The sequence below is a fragment of the Aplysia californica genome, unplaced genomic scaffold, assembly GCF_000002075.1.
Source record: "Aplysia californica isolate F4 #8 unplaced genomic scaffold, AplCal3.0 scaffold00392, whole genome shotgun sequence".
Classification (NCBI taxonomy): Eukaryota; Metazoa; Mollusca; class Gastropoda; order Aplysiida; family Aplysiidae; genus Aplysia; species Aplysia californica.
In genome coordinates, this window is record NW_004797662.1 from 407,447 (window position 1) to 416,178 (window position 8,732).

At 42.2% G+C, this 8,732-nt stretch overlaps 1 protein-coding gene across 1 annotated transcript in view; it reads right to left on the bottom strand.

The window, feature by feature from the left end:
* LOC101846598 (alpha-crystallin B chain) overlaps nt 1–8,506 on the bottom strand; it is a 40,118-nt gene extending 31,612 nt beyond the window's left edge. Inside the window, exon 1 of the mRNA XM_005103843.2 lies at nt 8,324–8,506. The gene's annotated coding sequence lies outside the window, so the exon portion shown is untranslated. The remainder of the gene's footprint in view (nt 1–8,323) is intronic.
* Nucleotides 8,507–8,732: the final 226 nt, after the last annotated feature.

An 8,732-nucleotide genomic window follows, 5' to 3' on the forward strand; every position in this document is an offset into this window, starting at 1 on the left:
GAAAGACAGCTGTAAGAAGGAGTCAAGGAGTAGTAGTAGAAAGGCTGCAGAAAGAGTCAGGAGCCCAGAGGAGGGGGCAAAGGAGGTGAGGGGGTGGGGGGAGAAAGAGGAGACGAAAGCAGACGACAGAATATTGCTAGAGAGCAGGAAAGGAGGTGAAAGGAGACACTTTTAGAGAAGAAAATTTTTCGGTCGCTACCCGGATTCGAATCCGGGATCTTTGAATGAGAGGCCAACACCTTAACCTCTAGGCCATGAGAACCCCGTTTAAATGCTTGGCTACATTCGATACATATTAGAGAAAAATAAGAACACCCTTGGAATTTTACCCGTCAGCTAAGCTTTTTTGATGACGAACAGCAAGAACAAATCATAGTTTAGCACTCGTTGTTTTGTATCCCCACAAGTGTAAGTAAAGCTTTTAAATGCTCAAAAAGTGGCAAACTATTTTCTCTCAGAACTGGTCCAACAAATCATCCTAAGATTTTTTTTTCTGTTTCTCTAAAAAAAGACAGGAGATGCCTGCGAAGTTCTTTGCTTTTGGCGGCCACAGCATCAATGACGTCTTCATTGTCCAGTTTGCTCAAGATCGCCTTTACCACTGACATGAGCATCAATACCTCAAGATGTTCTGGTGTCATTGTGCTTCGGAGACGGGTTTTGATTCTCTTCAGGGCAGAATACGACCGTTCGCATGCAACCTGCGACACAGACAGGGTTAGTAGTAGTTTGTAAGCAACCCCAATGTCTTTGTAAGCGTCGGTGAAGATGTTCAACTTGAGTAGCACCTTGTAACAGCTTTGAGGGCAAGCTTTGCATGAGATACATGTAAGAGTGGAGCTTGAAACATTTTGAGTGTACAGTCAATATCGCTGTCTTTCACCTCATAGTGGTCTGCAAGTGACTGCTTCGGTGATTTCTATTGTTCTCCAAGGCTGTGCAATTCTGTTCGCAACCCTTCAGCGATGACGCTATCGTCAAATCTCAGTAAATACTTTTGCAGCTCTTCTATAGCCTTTGATTGGACTTCACCATAGATTCTTGGACGAAGAAGGGACATGTCAGCAAACAATCTAGGCGCTGCAGATTCTTTAAATCTTTGTTCAATGCTGTTAATAAGGGTGTCCACAACTCGATTGTACACTTCCAAACGATATTTCTTCATTGGGTCAGCTGTTGATGTAGCGTCGTCTGTACAGAATTCATCATCTATTCGTCTGCGTCAGATTCGCTGTTTAAAAGGAGGCGAGTCTTCCAAGAATGAATCGGACTCGCTGTCCTCCAGTGCATCATTCGTCCACTGAACAAACTTTGCAGCTGCATTTTGAGAAACCCCGAAGTCCGCCCTGAGGGTCTGCATGTTTGACAGCAACTCCGCCACCATCTTGCATACAGTCAAAGGTCCAATTGCACGGTTTGCAGATACTTAGAAAGGGCTGTAGTGCGTGAAAATATTAGCAGACACACTTACGCTGTGAGAACTGTTTCAAACTTGAGTAGAGCACCAATGTGTCCTCTTACTCTAGCTTCAGAGCTGACTTCTCCCTCCGAGACCTAACATTGACAACACACTCTACGGAACATTACAGCAACTGCAACAAAGCTGCACTTATCACTACATGTCCCTGTACAGAAGGGCGAGATCCCAGCTGTTGCTGGATTGATAACAACAACAACTTACTTTAGCTTTAACGACTGCTTGGGAGTTGTCAGAAACAAGTATAGCGTTGAGGCTGGTGACCACTTCAACAAACAGAGCTTCGGATGGATTGTTGAAAGAACCAAACACCTTCCTCATGGCAGTATCTTTTGACCACCATCTGGTCTCACCAATGGTTCCCAAACACTTCATAGTTGTCGAGTGCCTGCTCCGGATGTTCATCCGCTGATAAGACTCCCGAAAGAACACTGCAATGTCGTTCATCAAAGATCAATGTAAATAGCGATGCATTGTTCATTACAGAACTTGTGGCCTCCGAAACAAAAAGATTCAATACATGAGCGGGGCACCAAACATAAATCTTCATTGGAGCTTTGTTTGAAAGCAGAGTACTGAAACCTTTATAGTGTCTCTGCATGTTTGCTGCACTGTCAGTTGCATCCCCAACGCATTGTTTGAGGTCAAGATTCAATCCTTGCACAACTTCCGAAACAGTCTGCACAAAAGTTTCGCATGTAGTTTCTTCGCACTTGACGTTGTTCACCAGTCTTTCTTGGATGTTGCCAGTTTTATCCACATATTGAACGACAATGGAGCACTGGTCCTGAGTTGCTATGTCCTGCGTTTTGTCAATTTCCACAGCAAGCATGGCTGTTATTTGTTCCGAAAAGAAGAAACGGATCTTATTCCGAATAACCGTGATGATAGAATTCACAGTAGTTCAGGACAAAACTTTCGAACTGTTTGCCTTCTCATTTTCTGTCTTACTGCTATGGACTACGCAAGAGAGGTGATTAGCTGTGTATGAATCATATTTGCGCAGCAACTTAACAATTTCCAGGAAAGTACCAAGGTCAATTTCTGCATTGTCCAAAGTGTAGGCTGCCTCTTCCGTACTTCCTCTGTAACTTAGTCACCTCTTGCCTATGAGTTTAATTAGATCCACAACTCGATTCATCACTTGCCGTTTCTTTCTGACTTCATCACAGTAGTCCTTCGCCAACACGTGAGAAATGCTTGATTGTTTTTTATCAACCAGGTATGCTGTTGAACAGTGCAGATGCCAAGACGAACGTTCATGATGCTCAATAGGAGAAGGAACTTGCCGCCAGTCTTTCATTTTCTCAAGAAATGCGGATGTGTCTGAAGTGGCAGAAAACACCAAACAGACAGAACAGTGAAGTGCATGGGAGTTTTTGTTGTAAGACAGCCACCCTTTGTTAGAGCCGTCTTCACGAATGAAACATCTTTGCACCACTCGATTATCTGTCTTCTGACATGGATGATGATTCCAATACAACAACCTTTCTTTTTTTGTGCATGGTTTCTTAAAGTAACCAATCCTGAAATCTTCACTTCCTGTGGCTTAAAGTTCAGTAAGTGCAGTCTGTTCTGTGCTAGCCTGGGTCAAAGCTTCCCTTTCACTTGTTGGTTTAATTTCTTTCATTTCACCTGATGATGGTTCAGCAACTAATTAACCGCTTTTGTCAACCTCGTCATGTTCAGTTGCTTCACCTTCTAATAGATCAGCAGCAGCTGCCAATCCACTGCTTTTCCCCCTTGGTCAAAATCCGTTGTTTCAACAGCTGAAGGTCCAGCTGCATGTGCCAGTATACTGCCTTCTGCCACATTTTCACCGATTTCAGGTCCTTTTGCATCTGCGCTTTTGAACAGATGCAAAATACTATGATTTTTAGTCTCTGGTTGACTGACAAAAACTGGTTGAAACTTGTACAGCGAATTCAGTGGAAACGGGATGCCTTGCCCTGATTTTTAAAAAAACAAACATCTTTCTGAACTTAGCACAATAGTTCTATCAAATGTCGGCCGCCGGGATCTCAGCGAAGTGAACAGTGAGAATAAAATCGTGCCTTTTAAAACGTTTTTTCCCCCGAGGTTACAAGTAGATTTTTTAAACATTGAAGAAAAATGAGTACTGGTCTTATAAACACAGTAATCTAAAGTAAGCGCCGACGAACTTTTTCCTTTCGGAATCGGCCCACTTTGTCCCTTCGGCACCGGCCAAGGGGGCATTGCCCAAATGCCCATAGGAAAGTCCGCCCCTTGGTATGTGTCACACTTTCGACGCATGTGTCGCATGCATATTATGCAGTTTTACTCTGAAGAATTTCTCAATATCTCTCAATATTTAGAACGTCTCGATATGACCAGTTGGAAACGATAATCAGACAGAATCAGCTGTTGTTGACATGTTACATTGTCCACCCCCTGTCTTTCCCATGCTAGATACAGGTGTGAATAGCGCGTTATCAAACCAATGCATGATGTCATCCAAATGTTTGGAATACATGTCAGCAACAGGTGAAAATAAAATAGAAGCTACAGAAATGTGATTTCTTGGGAGACTGTCAAGAGTATCGTGTAAGGAAAAAATCAAATGAGGTAGTGATGGAGGAAGCCCACGTGGGACGCTCAATGTTAAAAACAATCAGGAAACGACAAATGCACTTTTTGGGACACCTGAATAGACATAAGGGTCTTGAACATCTAGCTCTCACTGGCAAAATTGAGGGCAAGCGAGGCAGGGGTAGGCCCAGAACAACATACTTAGGGAACCTAAACAAATGGGTTACGTGGAAAGATCAGGGAAACGTAGCTTTTTTTGAGAGCATCCGAGCAAAGGAATGAATGGAAAACCTTGATCGCTGATGTCTGTTGCAGATCTGGCACTGGATAATGATGACCTCGCGACTCGTATCTAGAACACACTTACGTCTAAGGCAGATTCATAATTTACAATCAAACCTGGTCGAACTGCTTCCTGTATACGACAATCACCTGTCCTAACGACCTCTCACTCCATCCCCCCTGCATATTTTTATATACATCGTAATGACACTGTGTAAGATGTCCATTTGTCTCCTGTACAAGGTAATCATTTGAACCAGCAGTGGTGGGTACCTGACCTCGAGTTGGGGGAGTAAAGGCGGCGTGGAAAGGAACTGGCCACCCTTCCACAATATGCCGAAGGCCCAGGAAGTTGTCTCACTAACAAGGTAATCCCTAATGTCCGGATCGGATGCGGGAACAACTTTTACAAAAGACCACATCCCAACCCCACCTCCCTCCCTTTGGCGTTCTTTAAAATGACATTACGTAAGACGCCCATCTAGCTAAGATGGTCACTTTCTCTCTTCGACATGGGATAGCCGTTTAGACAGTTTCAACTGAATTTCTCATACCGTGAAGGGTTCAGTTTGGGGGGGGGGGGGAGGTTGGGGGGGGGCGGGGACAACGTTCAAGCCAAACCAGCTGCTGTGTACGGTCACTTACGCTTTTAGAAAGCAAATATCGTATAAAAATTGCAATTATATAAGGCATATCCGCACTCTACAGCATGCGCTTTACAGTTACATTGTATTATGACCCCAGCAGACCCTTGACATCTCAGATACTTTCTTGGCGTTTTGGAAAGCATGCAGTACAAGCAGCCGATTAAGGGCTCAAACACTCACAAACTGACAAGATCTTTCGCTGTCTGCAGCATTGCCATTCCCACCTGGGTGAAACGAGGAGATGCGAGTAAAATGCCTTTCCCAAGGACACAACATTGGGCCCTTGACGGGATTAGAACCCACAACCTTATAGTTGAGAGTCCGAGAGCCTAACCACTAGACCATCGACGCCATAAAACCAACAACACTGACTATATACGTGACAGAATTCGGTGACTCTGGAACCACTCGGATGACTTTATATTGACTTATTTTATTGACTGTCCAGCAAAGAAAAAATCATGTAATAAGGGACTAAAAGAGAGTTGCATTTATTTTCCTTTGTAAATGTCAATGTTCTACGCCCCCATTGACAGAATTTAGATCATTTTCAGGGCCAACTCGGTCTGAGAGGGATGCAACGTCCAATGCCCAACAGAGAGAGTGGTTAGGCTACCGGACTCGTAATCGTAAGATTGCGGGTTCGGGGGTTCGAGCCTCAGCTCGGTCCGACATTGTGTCCTTGAGAAAGGCACTTTACACGAACTTCCCACTTGGCACGGTCCTATCGGAGACGGGTGTTAAATTAGGAGGTCCCGCCTCTTAAATAACCCTAATAGTGTTGATAGGGGCGTTAAACTCATACCATTTTATTTGCATGCCACAACGAAGAGCCAAACCGCCACACCACAGACATTAATTGTCAAGAAGATAGAAACGAAGAAATCAAATCGAGAATCTGTCAAAATTCTCGACGCAAAATGACAAAAAGAAATTACTGAAAGCCTGGAAAGAAAACGTAATTATGACCTAAGAGAACTGTTTAAAGAAAACAATCCAAAACTTCAACATTTTTTAGTAACAACTTTTCGTCGCTCATATTTATTTACTTTGTTTCCCCAACACCAGAGGAACTCAATCAAACGAGGTCAAGATAAACATATAAATATAGCCATAATTATATAAATGTGACAGCAAGGAAGTCACTTTTTTGTTTTGCTCTAACAGTGTCCAAAAGAATTTTTGTTCCCTTTGAATGCGTTCTCAAAAGGTTGCATCTTTCCACGGTTTGTTTCTCTATCATCTTACCCCCCCCCCCCCCCCCGAAAAAAGCAACAAACCAACCAATCAATCAACCAAACAACAAACCAACAAAGAAAAAAACTACAGACAAAAACATACGAACAAACAAACAAACACAACATTCAGGTTCAATTCTGCCGAACTTTGGGAGGAATGTCAATAGCTGGAAAAACATGTTCATTTGTTTGTACATTCCCCGCGCTATTGACTGCTCTGTTTGTCTTGGAGATTTTTACATTTATTTTCTTCGTTGTTGCTGTTCATGGTTCGTCCTTGCTTAGTGCTGGCAGCACATTATGAAACTACCTGTGCTCGGTAAGTGAATAAGCAGCCATCTGGGGTAATCGGAAGGTAAATATGGAAACACACAAGTGCCGTTCTTTTAAAGAAAAAAGTCTCTTTTGCACTCTCTCTTTCTTTGTCTCTCTATCTATCTATCTATCTATCTCTCTCTCACTTTCTCTCTCTCTCTCTCTCTCTCTCTCTCTCTCTTTCTCTCTCTTTCTCTCCTTTTGTCTCTATCTCTCTCTATCTGCATCATTCTATCCATCTCTCTCTCTCTCTCTTTCTATCTCTCTCCCTCTCTGTCTATCCATTTGTCTTTACCTCTCTCTGCCCATATCCCCCTACCCCCCTCTCTCTCTCTTCTAATTTTTTCTCTCTTTATATCTGTCTGTCTATCCCATTCTATCTCCCTCCCCCCCTCCCTCCCTCCCTCCCCCCTCTCTCTCTCCTTTTTCTCTCATACTTTGTATAAATATAAATATTTCTTTTCTATTTGGTGGGTTTATGTTTGTTTGTTATGTCTTTGTTTGTTAGCACTGCACTGTGACTATGTCACTTTCTCTTTGGGTCTGCACATACACGTACATTATTTTGGACCTTGTCGAGGGTATTGCCAGTAGTTGCACTACACATAGTGAGTAGGTTATTGCTGTATTCCAGGGAAGATCGGACACAACCAAGGTATAGAGCTATCAAAGTTTGCATGTCTGATCCCCATGAACCGCTTGCTAGTTTCTTTAAAAGTTGGAGTCTTCATTTCGTCGTGTCTTTATGCTCTGTACTTGGATTTTCATGGTCAGACTTTGGTCAAGTTTGACTCCTAGGTAGGTTCGTTATTCTTCTTAGGGGAGATTTTCATTTCCTATCTTCAGTTGGAGTTTTTCTTTGAATGGCTCTTTGTAAAGATGGTGTTTACTTTTTTCATGCAGTTTATTTTGAGCTTCCACTTTTGACAGTGATTGTGGAGCCTCTTGAGGTCTTTATTTAATTTTCCTGCTCCTATTACCGTGCTGTGATGTGACTGTCAGAAAGCAAGATCATCAGCATAGAGAGTCTTTTCAGATTTCAGCACATACATGTATATGGTGGTAGAACTAAGTGTTGCTCTTTCACGAATATCTTTTTTTCTGTTCTTATAACACGCCAGTGACGGAAGGGAACACTCCATTGATTAAATATGCTGACGTTCCCTCTATCTGAGCTCTCATGACGTAATCAGAAGACCTTTTCAATCACACAAAAGTAAAAAACAAATTTCGTAATAAAGTGTGAAAATCCCGGATTTCAGTTCAGTTTAAGAAAGATGAAATGGCTCACCAAAGGCGCCAGAAAAAATGGGGGTGCATGTTAGCAAAACAAAACTGAACAAAACAAAAAGAAACAATGAAAAAACCCCCCAACAACTGATCAAGTAAAATAATACTATTTGACCTCGAAACATCTTGGAAATCATTCAATGAGAATCTTAAATGGCAACTTTTGACAGTAAATGCAGTAAAAAGTTGTAAGATGCAGTGATAACAGCAACAACAAAAATAACAAAAGCAACAATAACAACGACAACGACAACGCTAATAACGGGACGGGAAACAAATTCAGAACAAAAAACAAAACAAAACAACTTCCCCCTCAAAAAACAACAAAAAACAACAACAACAACAAAAAAACCCAACAAACCCAAACCCAATGAAAACAACACTAAAGACAAAAACGATGATGACATTTCTAAAAAAAATGTTTTTCAAATACATCAACGGCAACAAAGACAATAACTTCAACGACAATGTCTGATATATTGCAAAGGGACACGGAACACAGAAGTCGTGGCGAGTCGACTTACCCGAATCCGATTTGGCAAAGAAAGGACGAAGATATTAAAAACAGGACCGTCTTGTCTGTCACACTGACAATCACTTCGGGAGTAGGTACCAGGAAACAAACAATCGACCACACTTCAAAGTCAAAGCGATAAATAATACTATATCACTCTCGGTTTGTCTTGTTCAGGAAATTCGGGGGTTCCGTTGGGATCTCCCACCTGTGGCTGTTGCTGTATTTATAAGCCAGGAACATGGTTCTATTTCTGGTCGCCTCATCATACAGCAGCACCGTAGAAAGTTCACTGCCAAAGGTAGAGTTGATTCTTAAAGTACAGTTAACAAAAAAAAGGCGTAACGGATAAAATTATGTAAACGGCGTGGAATCTGAACGTACGTGAGTAAGTGACGAGTCATAGAAAAAATTTTCTG